Source organism: Trachypithecus francoisi, unplaced genomic scaffold, assembly GCF_009764315.1.
Source record: "Trachypithecus francoisi isolate TF-2019V2 unplaced genomic scaffold, Tfra_2.0 Lachesis_group14, whole genome shotgun sequence".
Lineage (NCBI taxonomy): Eukaryota > Metazoa > Chordata > Mammalia > Primates > Cercopithecidae > Trachypithecus > Trachypithecus francoisi.
In genome coordinates, this window is record NW_022681459.1 from 33,642,079 (window position 1) to 33,659,640 (window position 17,562).

Genomic DNA, 17,562 nt, shown 5'->3' on the forward strand with positions numbered 1-17,562 from the left:
GACATGCCACACCATGCAGGGCCATGGGGAAGCACCAGGGTAAGTCAGGAGGCAGAATGAGTGAGGACAAAAGGTGGACAAAAGGCTTTGCTGTGTTTTTTGTAAGAAGGGCAGACAGGATAAACAGACTTAGGACTGGCTAGTTTGAATAATTTTGATGGGCTCTGGGCTATAGGAGTGGTCCCTTGTTACCTGGTACCTGTCCCTGGAGTGATTTGGGGCAGGGAAATAGTTGCAGGTTGCAGGAACCTGTTGAAAGGTGGCTGGTAAAGTTACGTTGAAGATATGAATTGGTTGGTTGGCACATCAAAGGCACATAATAAGCAAATCACTTATTCTCTGTAGGAATTAGCTGACCCAGGGAGGGGCAGTCTCTCTTGGATCAGTAAGGCCTCAAGATGTCAAAGCAATATAGGCATGGTGACTCAGGCCTCTAATCCAAGCACTCTGGAAGGCTGAGGAGGGAGGATCACTTGAGCCCAGAAGTTTGAGGCCAGCCTGGGCAACATGGTGAGACTGTCTCTACAAAAAAGTTTAAAATTAGCAGGGCGTAGTAGTAGTTCCAGCTACTCTGGGGACTGAGGTGGGAGGATCACTTGAGCCTAGGAGGCCGGGGATGCCGTGAGCCATGATCTCACTACTGCACTCCAGCCTGCACTCAACAAAGCGAGATTCTGTCTCAAAACAACAACAACAGCAACAACAACAAAAGAAGTTAATAGCTTAGCTTCTGATGTATTCCAAAACTGTTGCACCCTAGACACACTGACAGCCTCAAAAGGAGGAATTTGCATGATCATTGGTGGATACGGCTATTCTATGTAAATCCACTGGGACAAACAGTGCCTAAGCTGCACCTGTTGAAGAACAAGCTAAACACTCTCCATCAAATAAAAGAGGTGCATTCCTTCTGTTTTACCAACCTAGTCCCAGCAATGGGATACTGGTTTAACAGGTTATGGGGAAATGTGCTTAGATCTGTTCCTTTCAGCTTATTCATTCCTATCCTAATCTATGTTCTTCTCCCCCTTTGAAGATCCCTGGTTATTAATCTGGCTCTTATCTCCATGGCCACCACTCAGCTTTTAATATGTGAAACTTCTAGGAAAGTCTGCAGCAGGGGAAATGAAGGAATTCAGGGCATGTCACCCCAAATATGCTGCTTTGGAGTATCAGTTATTTTGAGTTGAAGGCACTTGAGAAATAGCACATGCAGGAAAGACTCTCTGACCTGCCGTTTTCTACCTAAGAATAGGCCACACAATTGCCCACAAGAAAGGCACCCTCCCTTTACCAGGAAGAGAAGAACATTGTCATCACAAGTGACTGTGAATCAAGGTTCCAGTGGATCTGTATAAACACACAACCAAAATAATCCTTATCTTTTAATTTTGCCCCCATATATGTCCTAGTCCCTTCTCCACAATTTACTGCCTATAATGCAAACCCCTTTGTCTTGTCTTTTTTTTTTTTTTTTTTGAGACGGAGTCTCGCTCTGTTGCCCAGGCTGGAGTGCAGTGGTGCAATCTCAGCTCACTGCAAGCTCTGCCTCCCGGGTTCACGCCATTCTTCTGCCTCAGCCTCCTGAGTAGCTGGGACTACAGGCACCTGCCACCACGCCCAGCTAATTTTTTTATTTTTATTTTTAGTAGAGACGGGGTTTCACTGTGTTAGCCAGGATGGTCTCGATCTCCTGACCTTGTGATCTGCCTGCCTCGGCCTCCTAAAGTGCTGGGATTACAGGCGTGAGCCACCACACCCGGCCTTGTCAAAAAAAGAAAAAAGAAAAAAGAAAAAAGAAAAGAAAAGAAAAGAAAGAGAAAGAAAGAAGCATTGTTTTTCTATCTAAAAGATGGAAAATTTTTCTACTTTAGTCACTTCCTTAGACCTTCATTCTCTTGTGAAAGTACCCATGCACACTTAAATTTTAGTAAAACTTGATTTTCTTCTGTTAATTTGTCTTATTCCAGTTTAATTCTTAGGCCCAGATCACCAAAGACCCTAAGAATGTAGAGGAGAATTTTTTCCTCCCCAATAATAGCATGGCATACAGCATAGATCCCCACTTGTTTAGGTCAACTTTAAAGGCTTTCAAAAAGCTTTCTATGACATTCTTCGTAAAGGTCATGCAGGCCAGGCGAGGTAGCTCATGCCTATAGTCCCACCTACTTGGAAGCCTGAGGTGGGAGGATCACTTGAGCCCAGGAGGTCGAGGCTGCAGTGAGCCACAATCATGCCACTGTATTTCAGCCTGGATGACAGAGCAAGATCCTGTCTATAAGCTTTTTCTTTTTTAAGTAATGCATATTTCAGCTCAAACTTATTCCATGGTGATACACACACACACACATACACATATGTGTGTATGTATATATGTATGATTGCAAATGATATCTGTTGTATTTTACATATTGAAGGAAGTATCTTATTGAAAATATTATAAATTTGTGTTAGTGTTGCTACTGCTCAAAACCCATTTCAGAATTGGTAATCTACTTACATTCAAAATGAGTGGGGTAGCCGGGCATGGTGGCTCACGCCTGTAGTCCCAACACTTTAGGAACCTGGAGTGCGCAGATCACTTGAGCCAGGAGTCTGAGACCAGCCTGGCCAACATGGCAAAACTCCGTCTCTACTGAAAATACAAAAATTAGCAGGGCATGGTGGCGCATGCCTGTAATCCCAGCTACTCGGGAGGCTGAGGCATAAGAATCGCTTGAACCTGGGAGGCAGAGGTTGCAGTGAGCCAAGATCACACCACTACACTCCAGCCTGGGCAACAGAGCAAGAATCTATCTCAAAACAAACAAACAAAACACACCACAAAGGAGTCACCCAGAAGGAGGGTGATGGGAAGACACATAGGGGAACGCCAGAACAGAGGCAAAGATTGGAGTGATGGGTCTTAGATTAATCATGGTCTTTATCGCCTGTACTTTATCATGCTTTGACATTTTTTAATGTTTATTTTACGTTTGTGTAGAGACAGGGTCTCACTCTGCCAGGCTGGAGTGCAGTGATGCAATTATATTAGGTTGATCCAAAAGTAATCGTGGTTTTTGCCATTACTTTTATTGTATTTATTTATTTGAGACAGGGTCTTACTCTGTTGCCCAGGCTGGAGTGCAGTGGCACAGTCTCACCTCACTGCAACCTCCACCTCCTGGGTTCAAGCGATTCTCCTGACTCAGCCTCCCAAATAGCTGGGAGTACAGGTGTGTGCCACCATGCCCAGTTAATTTTTGTATTTTTAATAAAGATAGGGTTTCACCATGTTGGTCAGGCTGGTCTCGAACTCCTGGCCTCAAGTGATCCACCTGCCTTGGCCTCCCAAAGTGCTGAGATTACAGGCATGAGCCACTGTGCCTAGCCTGCCATTACTTTTAATTAAAATTTGTATTATGGTTGATTGATTTCCTAGGTTCATTCATACGTTTTGTTTTGTTTTTTTCTTTTTTTTGAGACAGGGTCTGGCTCTGTTACCAAAGCTGGAGTGCAGTGGTGCAGTTATAGCTCACTGCAGCCTTGAGCTTCTGGGCTCGAGTGATCCTCCTGCCTCAGCCTCCTGAGTAGCTGGGACTACAGGCATGCACCACCACACTCAGCTAATTTTTAATTTTTGTTGTTGTTGTTGTTGTTGTACTGGTGTCTTGCCATGTTGCCCAGTGCTGGCCTCAAGTGGGTCTCCTGCCTCAGCCTCCCAAGGTGCTGAGATTACAGGTGTGGGTCACTGCGCCCAGACTGCTTTGACATCCTGAGGCCTTGCTGATCCAGGAGAGACTGCCCCTCCCTGGGCCACAAATTCCTAAACTATTAACTTCTAATTGGAGTGCTTCCAATTTTTGCAGAGTAATATTGAATTCTTGTTCTATTACTATGGAAAGATTTAGAACTGCCCTTTCCATCACCTAATTTCCAATGCCTGGAAAAAAGGATCTCAATAGTGAAAATAACTTAGAATTGTAATGCACAAGTGGGTTTTCCATGGTGTCATATCTAGTATGTTTATGTAGTATTACTTTGTGTATAAATGAGCCCAAGTGTGTGATTTGGCTGGCATTTAAGATGATACCTGGTGACAGAAGGTGTTGGGTATCCAAGTCTACATTGACCTGACCATTTAGGTGAGAACCTTTATATAATCTGTTGCCACGTAAGATAAAAAGACCAGTGTTGTTCACAGATAAGGTCAGAGTGGAACTCATGACCCACCAGGTTGAGGGCTGGTGTCTTGTCACCTATCATGTAGGCATCTGCACACGTCCATCTTCCATGTGTCTTTGTCAGTCTGTAGGAGAAGAATGGGATGCAAAATATCTGATATAGGAGGCCTGCAGTTTGGCCTTTGCATGTATGTGGCTTAGTTTTGTCATGTGACCAAGTTCATCCAGACTTTGGGTCTACCCATATTTAATGTCTGGTGTTTGGCAGTCTAATGAAGAGAGCAGATGAGCTATGCCATGTTACACACAGGAGGATTGTGAGCTTACTGTAACATCTGGTGATATGGCAAGTATTTGTACCATAAGAGTCAGTGCCAGAACCTTCTATAACCTTCATGAGAGGCTTGAGGATACCACCTGTGGAACCAAATCACAGGATTCAACTGTAATATCATCTTGCTATGTCACCTATAAATCATTCAGCACCATACTTGTTTTTAAAACAAAAGGAACGTGTTCTTTTCTCTGTGTGTGTGTGGGGGGGTGGTTTTTTTTTTTTTTTTTTGAGACAGGGTCTTGCTCTGTTGCCCAGGCTGAAGTGCAGTGGTGTGATCACAGCCCACTGCATTCTTCACCTCCCAGGCTGAAGCGATTCTTCCACCTCAGCCTCTTGAGTAGCTGGGACCACAGTCGCCCACCACCACACCCTACTAATTTTTTGTGTATTTTGTGTAGAGACAGGGTTTCACCATGTTGCCCAGGCTGGTCTCAAACTCCTGAGCTTAAGCGATCCGCCCACCTCCGCCTGCCACAGTGCTGAGATTACAGGCTTGAGCCACCGTACCTGGCAAATTTCCTTCTAATGACTACCTGAGCACAGGACAGACCTTGAGCTTCCATAGAGGTTTGTCCATGTCCAATTAATCCATCAAAAGAAGTAAAGTGATGTTGTTTTCTCAGTTGTGAATGCCACACCTTGTCACATACCCAGTTTTCATAGTTGGCCCACTGAGTTCTGGCATTGGCAGGAATGAAAACTGGTTCAAGTTCTTCTGCATGATCTAGATGTTGACATAACCAGCAATCAGATTAATTAAAGTGGACAGGATTTGGAGAGTTGGTGTAACGGGGTGTCAGTTCTGTTTTTGACCTGTTGAGAAAACAGTAAGGGTGCCTAAGAATGAGACACAATCTGAAAGAGAACCCAGAGTGGAGGATCAGAGGGAGAATCAGAGGACAGGATTGATGCAATCAATTTCCAGTCAGCTTTTTAATAAATGGCCAGAGAAAAAGGAGGCTTCATTAAAAGGAAGAGGTTCTTTTGGCTTTTGTTTTTTGGACAAGATGTCCCAATGTGAGAAAATAGGTAGAAGTGAAGTTTCTTGATCCATGATCTTGAGAAAAGCTATCTACTTTAAAATGTCATCTGCTTCTGAGGCCTGGGAACCAGTCTGGGAAATGGTTACTTCAAGGTCACCTGTAGGGAGGGTCTTCCAGTTGTCCTCAGGGTGCTGATCTGGGTCTAGCTTGGTGTGATTCACAGGAATCCAGGAGGACTTTTCCCTAACTTGATGGCAGTGTAGGTGGTTAGCAGTGTAGCCAGGCATTGCTTCATGACAGGGATGCATCCTGAGAAATGCATCATCAGGTACTTTTGTCGTGTAGACATCACAGAGCGTACTTACACAGACCTAGATGATATAGTCTACTACACACCTCGGCTATATTGTGTGGTTCACCTGCTCCCCGGCTACAAACCCACACAGTGTGTTAGTGTACTGAATACCATACACAGTGTAGCACAGTGATAAGTATTTTCTTTTACTTATATCTTGTAGTGTAGGATTTATCACAAAATGTTACTGCCCAGTGCATTTTTGCAAACTAACAATTCACTGAGAGTATTAACATTCACATATGTAATTAGAGTTTACAAATGTACCAAACTTTGGGTAACAAACACTTTAAACTTATATTTTAGACATTCAGTAAGCCCCTTCTCCCCCCTCTCCAAAGCCCCTTCTCCCCCCTCCCCAAAGCCCCTTCTCCCCGCTCCCCAAACTGTTTGATTGCAAAGAAGCACAATGGGTTAACTGTGGCAAAACATAAGAAATAAGGCAGGGGAGGCAGACGCTGACTTGAGAACATAAGAATATCCAAACAATTTTGTCAATATCAAAAGACAAAATCTAAACATCTTTTATAATATAAAACAAATCCATTTAGGTAAGTACTAATTAGGTGAAATAACATTATAGGGTATATAACATTTATTTTCTCTACATAAATTTGCATATCTTAAATTTATTTATTTTTTATTTTTATTTTTACCTGAGGCGGAGTCTCGCTCTGTCACTCAGGCTGGAGTGCAGTGGCACGATCTCAGCTCACGGCAACCTCCACCTCCCGGGTTCAAGCAATTCTCCCGCCTCAGCCTCCTGAATAGCTAGGATTACAGGTGTGAGCCACCATGCCCGGCAAATTTTTGTATTTTTAGTAGAGACAGGGTTTCACCACGTTGGCCAGGCTGGTCTCCAACTCCTGATCTCATGATCCACCCGCCTCGGCCTCTCAAAGTGCTGGGATTACAGGTGTGAGTCACTATGCCTGGCTGCACATCTTAAATTTAATGTGAAACATCATGTTTCAACTTCTTGACATATAGTTTTTGGTGAGTCTAGATGTAATGGAATTAATATTTAAATCGACTTCAAAGATCTTAGCAAGTTTGTATTTGGTTATCGTTGCTTTAAGTCTTTAATGCTTTTCTTTATTTATTGGACTAAGCCAATTTTAGAAACAAAATCCACAACCAACACACACACAATGCCGATGTTTCTGAAAAAACTAAGTAATGTTATCTTTTGTATATCATTCAAATAGTGGTTGTGGTTAAACAAACAAGCAAACAAACACATTACTGCAGCTCATATATGATAAACTTACAGAAAGCAACATTTTAGAAGTTCCATCTGGTGTGTTTGCACTGTAAGAAAATAAATCTGGATGTGAGTAAGATGTGCTTGACTGAATAAATGAAATCCCCTGCTAGCACTGGGCTATGTTCCAGAGCAGTGCATTTGTCCTAATATATTGTGTCAGAATGTATGTTCACAATCCACCAGCTGCAGTGTTCATTTACTAAGAAATGAAAGCAGGCCGGGCACGGTGGCTCAAGCCTGTAATCCCAGCACTTTGGGAGGCCGAGACGGGCAGATCACGAGGTCAGGAGATCGAGACCATCCTGGCTAACCCGGTGAAACCCCGTCTCTACTAAAAAAAATACAAAAAACTAGCTGGGCGAGGTGGCGGGCACCTGTAGTCCCAGCTACTCGGGAGGCGGAGGCAGGAGAATGGCATAAACCCAGGAGGCGGAGTTTGCAGTGAGCTGAGATCCGGCCACTGCACTCCAGCCTGGATGACAGAGCGAGACTCCGTCTCAAAAAAAAAAAAAAGGAAAAAAAGAAATGAAAGCAATTAATCCTAGTCCATCCACTCCTTCCTCCCTGATTTTACCATCTTCGCTTTGAGATCAGCACTTTGTACCCAGGATTGTGGCAATGCATGTTTACTAAAAATGTATCCATTGATAGCAGAATAATTGTACTAAATTAATAAAGGAAGAGTGTCTTCATGTAGAAAACAGAGCACTAAATTATAATTTTACAGTCGCAACACAAGCTCCAGCTCTTCCTAGACACAGTGGAGCAACCTGGGTCCACTCATTTGTCTGGGGACCATAAGCCTCCACTGTATTCAGGTATGCCTGTCCATCATACTTCCCAATGGCATATAACTTTTCACCAAGTAAACAGACCCCCACTTCATCTCTGCTGATGCTCACTGATTCTACTATAGTCTACATGTCTGTTTTGGGATCAGATGTCTCCACACGGTCAGAGAGTCTGGAAGTCAAGTTGGATGCAAGAGCATCGTGTTCTCCTGTAGCATACAGCAGTCCACTCCAGGTCGTTACTCCTATGCCACCTCTCCTTTTGACATCCGTGCACATAGTGTACATGTTGGGGTGATCAGGCCCAACACCAGGTCATGGGGCCTACAAAGTCCGGTGTGGTCAAAGGAATAAGAAAAGACAAGTTAGAAGTGCATAAAATGGGTCCAGGGGGCCAGCGCTAGATTGGAGGCGCAAAGGCCCCAAGCTCTGGGAGCCCACACTATTTATTGGTGATCAAACAAAGAACCAGGTGGTGAGGACGTGAGTGTAAACAGGTGAGGGCATGAGGACGTGGGGGTAGAAAGCTAGTGATGCATGAGACCAGCCTGGCTAACATGGTGAAACCCCGTCTCTACTAAAAATACAAAACATTACCTGGTTGTGGTGGCAGGCGCCTATAATCCCAGCTACTTGCGAGGCTGAGGCAGGAGAATTGCTTGAACCTGGGAGGCGGAGGTTGCAGTGAGCTGAGATCTGCACCATTGCACTCCAGCCTGGGTGGCAGAGCGAGACTCTGTCTTAAAACAAACAAACAAAAACTTACAACATGCTTTTAGAACCTGCAAAAGCCGAAGAAGGCAAGTTGTAGATAGCAGGCACTCAGTATTATCTTCTTTTAATTCAAGATGGCTTGTATAAGCATATTGGATCAAGGACCATGATGAATTTGGTTCTACACCTTCCATTTTTATGTCCTCTTGCCTTGCTTCTGTGACATCGTTAGTAAACATGGCAGCAAAATAGTCTGAGCCAGAGGAGAGCACCAGTCTGTGAGCTGGAATTCGCAATCACCAGCAACAAAAATTACATGGCACAACTGTTTATGTCTCAAATAGTTTTCCATTTTTTAAAATGCTTGTTCGGCATAATAAAGGGCTTGGAAAAATTCATGATGAACACGGTTCCATTGTATGACAGGATGATAACATCTGACTATCACTAGAAGTCTGTGTCGGGCTCTGGAGACTGCTGGCAGTCATGGCGGGCCGGGGTGGAGAAGTGGGGTAGGCGAGGGCAGAGAGGGATGCTCGCATGCCCCCAACCCCTTCCTGGCAGCCTCACCTCCGGCGCTGGCGGCCCCAAGCTAGCCAATCCTGATCCATCAGGCGGCTCCAGGCGGTGGGAGCGGGGTCAGAGTCCTCAGGTGGCCCCACAGGGGGCGGGTGAGTGGATGGGGGTCCAGACTGGCTCACCCATCAGTCCCGACACTGCGCAATTGGCTGCCCACCCAGCCCACACAATGATTGTTTTTGTATCTAAACATAGAAAAGCTACAGTAAAAATATGGTATTATAATTCTTTTTTTTTTTTTTTTTTTGACAGGATCTCACTTGTTGCCCTGGTTGGAGTGCAATAGCTCGATCACAGCTCACTGCAGCCTTGACTTTCCTCGGCTCAGGTGAATCTCTCACCTCAGCCTTCCAAGTAGCTGGGACTACAGGCGTGCATCACCATGACTGGTTTATTTTGTATTTTTTGTAGAGACAGGGTTTCACCATGTTGCCCAGACTGGTCTCAAACTCCTGGGCTCAAATGATCCACCCACCTCTGCCTACCAAAGTGCTGGGATGACAGGTGTGGTGGCTCACCGACATTGTAATCTTATGGGGACACCATTGTATATTTGGTCCATCGTTGACTGAAACATTGGTGACAGTGCATGCTTTCTTCTAAAAACCTTGATTTACACCTAATCTCCTGGTCAAAAAGCACGGCAAGACTTGTTAGTTGGCAGAAGCTATGCCCTTTTTACCTGTTGATTTATATGCTCCAAGATTACTAGTTAGTTCCTTTATGTAGCTGTCATAGCATTGCACTGTTCACTTAAGAAGTCCCCACAGTCGGCCGGGTGCGGTGGCTCAAGCCTGTAATCCCAGCACTTTGGGAGGCCGAGACGGGTGGATCACGAGGTCAGGAGATCAAGACCATCCTGGCTAACATGGTGAAACCCCGTCTCTACTAAAAAATATAAAAAACTAGCCGGGCGAGATGGCAGGTGCCTGTAGTCCCAGCTACTCAAGAGGCTGAGGCAGGAGAATGATGTGAACCCAGGAGGCGGAGTTTGTAGTGAGCCGAGATCGTGCCACTGCACTCCAACCTGGGCAACAGAGCCAGACTCCGTCTCAAAAAAAAAAAAAAAGAAGTCCCCACAATCCAGGGATCACTCGATCCAGGAATGAAAGGATTAGAGATGCCAATAGGCAAAGGGCAACCAAGCACTACTCAAAAGAAGCTAATCCACGCCTCCCATTTGCAGCATTCTAAACTTTATAAGAGGTAAAGGCAAGAGGTAATGCTTTTCCTCCCTTCAATTCAGTTTCCTGACAGATTTTTCCTAAAGTCTTTTTTTTGAGACAGAGTCTCACTCTGTCACCCAGGCTGGAGTGCAGTGGCACAATCCCGGCTCACTGCAACATCTACCTCCCAGGTTCAAGTGATTCTTCTGCCTCAGCCTCCCAAGTAGCTGGGATTACAGGGGTGTGCCACCACGCCCAGCTAATTTTTGTATTTTTAGTAGAGACAGGCTTCCCCATGTTGGCCAGGCTGGTCTCGAATTCCTGACCTCAGGTGATCTGCCCACCTGGGCCTCCTACAGTGCTGGGATTACAGGTGTGAGCCCCAGCACCCAGCCTGTTGAATATAAAAATGCTCTAGGAATAAATGCTTGGTGCCACAAAGTAAAACCAGCACTCAGGCAAAAGTTTTCTCTGCAAGGCAATTTACTTCTGCAGAAGGGTGCCAGTCAAGTCAATCAAGATTGCAAGAGCACACTGAACAAAGGAGAGCAGGGAGTTTTTATCTCTGATGCATAATCCTTACCTCTGTGTCACTCCAATGGGCTGGGGTTGGACTGCACAATCTGAGCTGATCCGATTGGCTGTTTGCAAATATTTTTCTAAATATGGAAGGGAAGGGGGATGTGAGGTACAGTGGTGAACCGTGTAAGACATGCAGTTTTGGGGGAACAACAGGTGCAGGTAACCAAGGGAACAGATGTGAGTTATTGATGACAGCTGATGGGAAGGGGGTAGGCTGTTTTACAGTAACTAGGGGCAAGAAGGAACAGGAAAGTTGAGTTTGAGAACAAAGGACAAGGAAGTTAGCAGACTAAATCTTTGAAGAGAAACTCAGAGAAATTCATTGTATCTTACAAGTCCTCCCTTTTAATTTTCTTACGATTCTTTCTCTTCAAACTTTTTAAACATGTCTTGGCTTTGCTGTTCAATTTGATCTTCTAAAAGGAAAAGCTTACTTGAATAAAGTGGAGGAGAACTAAGGGAGGCTTTAGTAAGTGCTGTTTGTACAATCCTTTGTATTAGCCCACGGATGCATGGTATGACACAACACCTAACAAGAATGAGTACACCTATTGCGATTGCAAGAGACATAAGAATTGAGGCTATGATTCTTTTCCATTTACTGAACCAGTTTCCTAGTCACTCCAGAATTTTTAGCTAATTCATTGGATAAAGCAGTAAGTCCTTGTAAGGCCTTTGTTATGCTCCCATCGGGTGCAGTGTTGTTTGGGATGAAGGTACAACATTGGGTCTTAATCATAACACAGACTCCACCTTTTTCAGCTAATAACATGTCTAGAGCTATTCTGTTTTCCCAAGCCATTTGGCTATTAGGCCCTAATTGGTCGGCTATTCCTTTGATAGCATCCCTCGTGTAATTAATAAACCACTACTGATTATTATAGATGTAATTTATCCAAGCTATATTTTATTAATAGTTGCCTGTGGAAATATGGATTCAAATCTGGCAGCTATTTGGTCATGGGCTTTGAATCTGTCAGGCATTCCTTGGGGGACCCTAATGACATCCATGTAAACTTGAGAGTCAAAGGACCCATAAGGAGCTTCTCTTATTTTTTGGTGTTGTAGTTTTTCTTTCTCAGGTTGATGAAATACCAGGGTGAAAGGGATAGCCAATTGGACAAGAGCACAAGCGCCTCTCCAGTTACTTGGCAGAGTGTCCAGTAAGGGTTCACCACAATACTACCGTACATCCACTTGAAGATGACTAAGGGTAGACTGATGAGTAAACTCTTGGAAGGGCTTGAGCTCACTACATCCTGTTAAGCTTCCAAGGAACACCAAATTCTCCCCCTGTCGTGTGAGACACGAGGTGAAACTGATGTTGGGAGACGGAAGCTGGATGGCCCTCGAGGGCTGACCCACAGGGTGTTAAACTTCAGGATATGACAGAGAGAGAGGCAACACAACTTGTTGCAACCAGGTATTTACATATTGATACCCTGTTTCAGCTGCTGGAGTTTGTCTTAGATCCTTCACTTCTACAATATTTACCTTGGCATTGTTTTGGGGCAGGGTAGAAGGTTTAGAAGGAGAAGGAGAAGAAGGGTCAATATAGTGTTATTTTAAAGAAGGCTATAGGGTCGTATCCATTGACCTCTGTTCCTAAGCCATAAAAACGTTCTAAAGGGTGCGAAGGGTTGGTGGAGGTAGGGGCTTTAATAGGGATAGTTACTGGGTTACAATGGTAAGGTTGACAGTCAGAGGTGGTGGTTCCTTTGGTAAGGTGGAGGTAAGATTTTAGGTTAGTACAGCCTTCTGGGGAGGTCCCGGCGTGTTCACTGGTAGTCAGGATGACATTTGCCCATTGAGAACATATCTCCTAACTTTGGGTGCCTTGGTACCCCCTCCATGAACAAAGTGGAGGGTCAGTGGCTTCTCTGAAGGGGTAAAGGTATTTTTCTAAAGTAGAGACATACCTGTGCCATTGTTCATCCTCCTCACAAGGTACAACAAGTGTAACAAGGCAAGCATCAAAGGTAATGATTTGGGGTGAGTCTGGCTTAGTTACATTGATAACAAGGTCAGCAATAGAATGAGGAAAGAAGAAAGGGTAATAGTATAGATAAAAGAGAGTTGAATTTTCCTAACCTTAGTTTGAGGGGGTTTTTCCCTTGGATAATGGCCCACGACTTCAGGGTTGGCAGTGCTTTCTTGACTCAGGTGTGACGGGTCCATCTTTCCTTGCTGTTTGGACTGCAGTTTCAGTGGTTAGAAGAACGAGGCCGGCTCCTCAGGCTGGTGTTGATGTACTGGGAACTCTAGGGGCAGCGCCCATACTGGAAAATTTTAAGCTGTGAAGGAAGAGAAAGTGGAAGATAAGCCAAGTATGTAGGAATGTTGTCAGTGGATTGTTTTGAGAGGTAGTTTGGATTCTTACTAGGGGAATAAGAGGATAGAAGACATTTGATCTATGGCAAACAAGTCTTTAGACTTGTTTGGCTAAGGGTATAAATTAAACTTTGTGCTATGCATAGCTTGGGGTCTTTAATGAGTCCTCCAGTATAGGTGGGATAGGACTTCATAAGAGGTTTGAATAACACTTCTCTGAGTTCTCTTTAGTGCCTACAGGAGAAACGGCAGCCTGTTCCACTTATCTTATTTGCTAGGTTATTTTGAACGACAGGCTTTTCTGGTGCCTGGGGACATGGACAATAGCTATTTCTTCTTTTCCAGTAACCGGTTATTTAACACTTGGGTGATTAACTCCTCATGAACAAGGCTTTAACCTTTACTATGAATTCAGTTTGAAATTTTCTAAATGTATGAGCTACGGTAAAGGCATATTTAGAATCAGTATAGATCACTATAGATGGTTCCTTTTCTGGTCCTGCAGGTACTTTAAAGCTTGACTAAGTGCAAACAGCTTACAAATTTGGGTAGACTAGTTATTAAACAATTTTTTTCACTTTATTTCCCTAGGAACTTCTCTATTCATTACTGAACACCCGTTGTGTCCTTTATCCCTTAATCACTCTCGAAGCGGGTTTCTCTTAAGTTTGACTAGATGTTTGTATGGTAATCAGTTAAATCCAAACGTGTGCTTTCTTTTTAGATTTGGATCTCTTGTTAAGAAACCTGCTAGGTTAAGTGAATTATCAGTAGCTAATGTTAGACCATCCTTTTTAACAGAAGAGCCTCATACTTATACACATGTAATACTTTTCTGGTGGTACATTTTAATACAAGTGACTTTAAAGAATCAAAGTTCTTTTCTGGTGGATATTTTTACCCTTAACACTGGCCTGACCACAATAAATGCTAGCGGATATACCAGCTGAAAGATTATCTACTACTTGCTTAGGAAACTTAGCTGCAGGGATGCCTAGTTGCTTGGAGCCATGGCTGAAGCCCCGTACTACTTGGCCCTGGCAAAAGTAAGGCAGGTGTCTGCTTGGGGCATTGGGTGTGGCCTGGCCAGCATGTCCCACAGAGCCACTGTCGATATGGTGCTGGGACCCTGGGCCAGCCGGGGGGCAGGAGTATGGGTTTGCCTCTCATGGAGGGGGCACTATGGGCCGGATAATGCCGACAACATGTTGTGGCGTATCTTTGATGTTGCTAGCCCAGCAAAAGCCATCTGGTGAATCAGGAGCTTGGTGTCCTTTCAGGAGGGGGACTTACGCAGGGCCTGAGGGGAAGGATAGGGGATACTAGGTGGGGGACTAGGGGAAGGTTTCGGGATATTAGGTGGAGGATGGTCTAGGGGATCCTGTGTGCTGTTCTCTTTGCCAGGATCCCCTGAGCCCCTTTCTTCACTGTCTTTACAGTAGGGGCAGGTGCATAAGGGAAAAGACCCCCGATGCTCTTTGCCTCCAATAAAGAGGTCTTATGCTCCAACAAAGAGCATAGTCCAGTTCTTCTTTAGAAACTGGGCTTTTATTATTCGCATGTTGAATTAAAAGTTAACATAGTATATCCTTAGTCAACCCAAACTTTGGCCAGAACACTGAGGCATTAAGGATAGGTCTTTGAGTCCAAATAGAACAGCAATATTTTATCATTTGTTGCTTTTTCTTATGTTTAGTTCTTATCTTTCCAACATTTTAGCATGAGACCTAAGGAGCTATCAGGTAGTATATCTTTGTTACTATTCTTATCTTTTTTTCATGAGACCTAGGGACTATCAGGTGGTATATCTTTGTTATGATTCTTATCCTTTTTGCTTGTAATATTTCCCATATTGGGTCTTTGCTAGGTGCAATCCCTTGTATTAGGAATTTCTTGCCTAGCAGGGGCTTGCTGTGGCTCAACCCTTCATATTAAGGATTTCTTGCCTATTTGGGGGGTTCCTTGTGGCTCAACTCCTTGTATTAGGGGGTATCTTGCCTATCCTTCACTGGAAGCTTTACTAAGGCTCAATTCTCACATATTAGAGATGTCTTGCCTATCCTTTAACCCCACCTGCTGAAGGCTCCTTGCATCCTTCTTTCACTTTGTCCACTCTGGCCGCTTCCCTTGCAGGAATATTTCAGGTCCCTCTTAGCATTAAGGCGGGTCAGTATAAACTCCTGAGGGGACCCCTGGAGGGCCACCCTAAGGTCACCTATGAGGTGACCACAGAACCGCAGATTAGACTCACTCACTCCACACAGCAGTAGTGCTTGTTTGCACTTTCGACCTTCAGAATGCCCTGACCTCCCTCGACCACCAAGGAAGTACTTTGTTGCCCCTGTGACATTTCCTACCTTGGTCTGTGCACAGAGTTTACCTGGTCACCGCAGTATTGCAAGCCTTTCCTCCCCACATTGCTGAGAGTCCGGGTTTATTCGTCCAAACGGGTGGGTCTCGATCTCCCATCCCTGAGTCCACCCCAAAGGGGCAGTGGGACACATCTCCCCTGGGTGGGGTGACCAAAGACCCCTTCCCAAAGAAGAAAGGGGATCCCAGAGGAGCCCCCAGAAATGTTGGATACAAAAATGCTCTAGGAATAAATGCTTGGTGCCGCAAAGTGAAACCAGCACTCAGACAAAAGTTTTCTCAGCAAGGCAATTTACTTCTGCAGAGGGGTGCCACTCATGTCAATCAAGATCATAAGAGCACATCAAACAAAGGAGAGCAAGGGTTTTTTTTTTTATCTCTGACACATAGTCCTTACCTCTATGTCACTCCCCCATGGGCTGGGGTCAGACTGCACAATCTGAGCTGACCCGATTGGCTATTTGTAAATATTGTTCTCAATATGTAAGGGAAGGGGGGCGTGAGGTACAGTGGTGAAGAGTATGAGACATGCAGTTTTGGGGGAACAATGGGTGCAGGTAACCAAGGGAACAGATGTGAGTTATTGATTAGAGTTGATGGGAGTAGGCTGTTTTTTGTTTTGTTTTGTTTTGTTTTGAGATGGAGTATTGCTCTTGTTGCCCAGGCTAGAGTGCAATGGCACAATCTCGGCTCACCGCAATCTCCGCCTCTCAGATGCAAGTGATTCTCCTGCCTCAGCCTCTCTAGTGGCTGGGATTACAGGCATGTGCCACCACGCCTGGCTAATTTTGTATTTTCAGTAGAGACGAGGTTTCTCCGTGTTGGTCAGGCTGGTCTCAACCTCCCGACCTCAGGTAATCCACCCACCTCAGCCTCCCAAAGTGCTGGGATTATAGGTGTGAACCACTGCACCAGGCAGGGGTAGGCTGTTTTACAGTAACTAGGGGCAAGGAGGAACAAGAAAGTTAAGTTTGAGAACAAAGGACAAGGAAGTCAGCAAACTAAATCTTTGAAGAGAAACTCAGAGAAATTCATTGTGTCTTACATGGCCTAATGTCCTTTTTACGTCTAGATTTTTACATTTCACTTGAGCTGAGGATTGGGGGTGGTATGGGGTGTGAAATTTTAATGAGTACCCCAAAGGAGGTTTTTTTTGCAATCAAATTGTTTATTTCTGCTATAAAATGAGTTCCTTGGTCTGACTTAATCTATAACAGAAAGCCAAAATGAGAAATAATCTCAGTTATTAATTTCTTTTTTTTTTTTTTCAGACAGAGTCTCGCACTGTCACCCAGGCTGGAGTGCAGTGGTGCGATCTCAGCTCATTGCAACCTCCACCTTCCAGGTTCAAGCAATTCTCCTTGCCTCAGCCTCCCAAGTAGCTGGGATTACAGGAGCCCATCACCATGCCGGGCTGATTTTTTTGTATTTTTAGTAGAGATGGGGTTTCACTATGTTGGCCAGGCTGGTCTCAAAATCCTGACATCGTGATCTGCCCACCTCAGCATTCCAAAGTGCTGGGATTACAGGTGTGAGCCTCCATGGTCAGCTATTAATTTCTTCACCAGTGTTGTGGCATTAGTACATCCAGTCCAATGGCATTCAATCCATCCACTAAACATTCAGATAGTAACCAAACAGTGGGAATGCCCTAAAGCCAGAGGTAAATCAATGAAATCCATTTGGAGTCCTACAAGGGGCAGTGTGGGCCTTGGAGGACTCCCCAAGGAATGCTGGTTTCCTCCAGAGATTCCATGAGATTTAGAAGTTGTGCACTGGGAAACAGTGTGGCCAGAAGTTTTGTGAATGCCAGGGTGAATTAATTATATTTTAGTTCCTTAGCTATCCTCCATCTCCATATGTCCCATTTGATAAGTGCAAGCCAAAAGGTCAAAAGAAAGGAAGCCACGGAAAGTCTATTTGG

At 44.5% G+C, this 17,562-nt stretch overlaps 1 protein-coding gene and 1 long non-coding RNA gene across 2 annotated transcripts in view; both read right to left on the reverse strand.

Moving 5' to 3' along the window:
* LOC117096507 (aggrecan core protein-like) overlaps positions 1–17,562 on the reverse strand; it is a 443,073-nt gene that overhangs the window by 88,105 nt on the left and 337,406 nt on the right. The gene's annotated exons all lie outside the window — the stretch shown is intronic.
* LOC117096607 lies at positions 10,913–15,936 on the reverse strand. The gene is made up of 3 exons (XR_004442554.1): positions 15,342–15,936; positions 13,029–13,231; positions 10,913–11,014 (listed from the first exon to the last, which is right to left on the reverse strand). It is a non-coding gene; the product is annotated as an uncharacterized LOC117096607 (long non-coding RNA).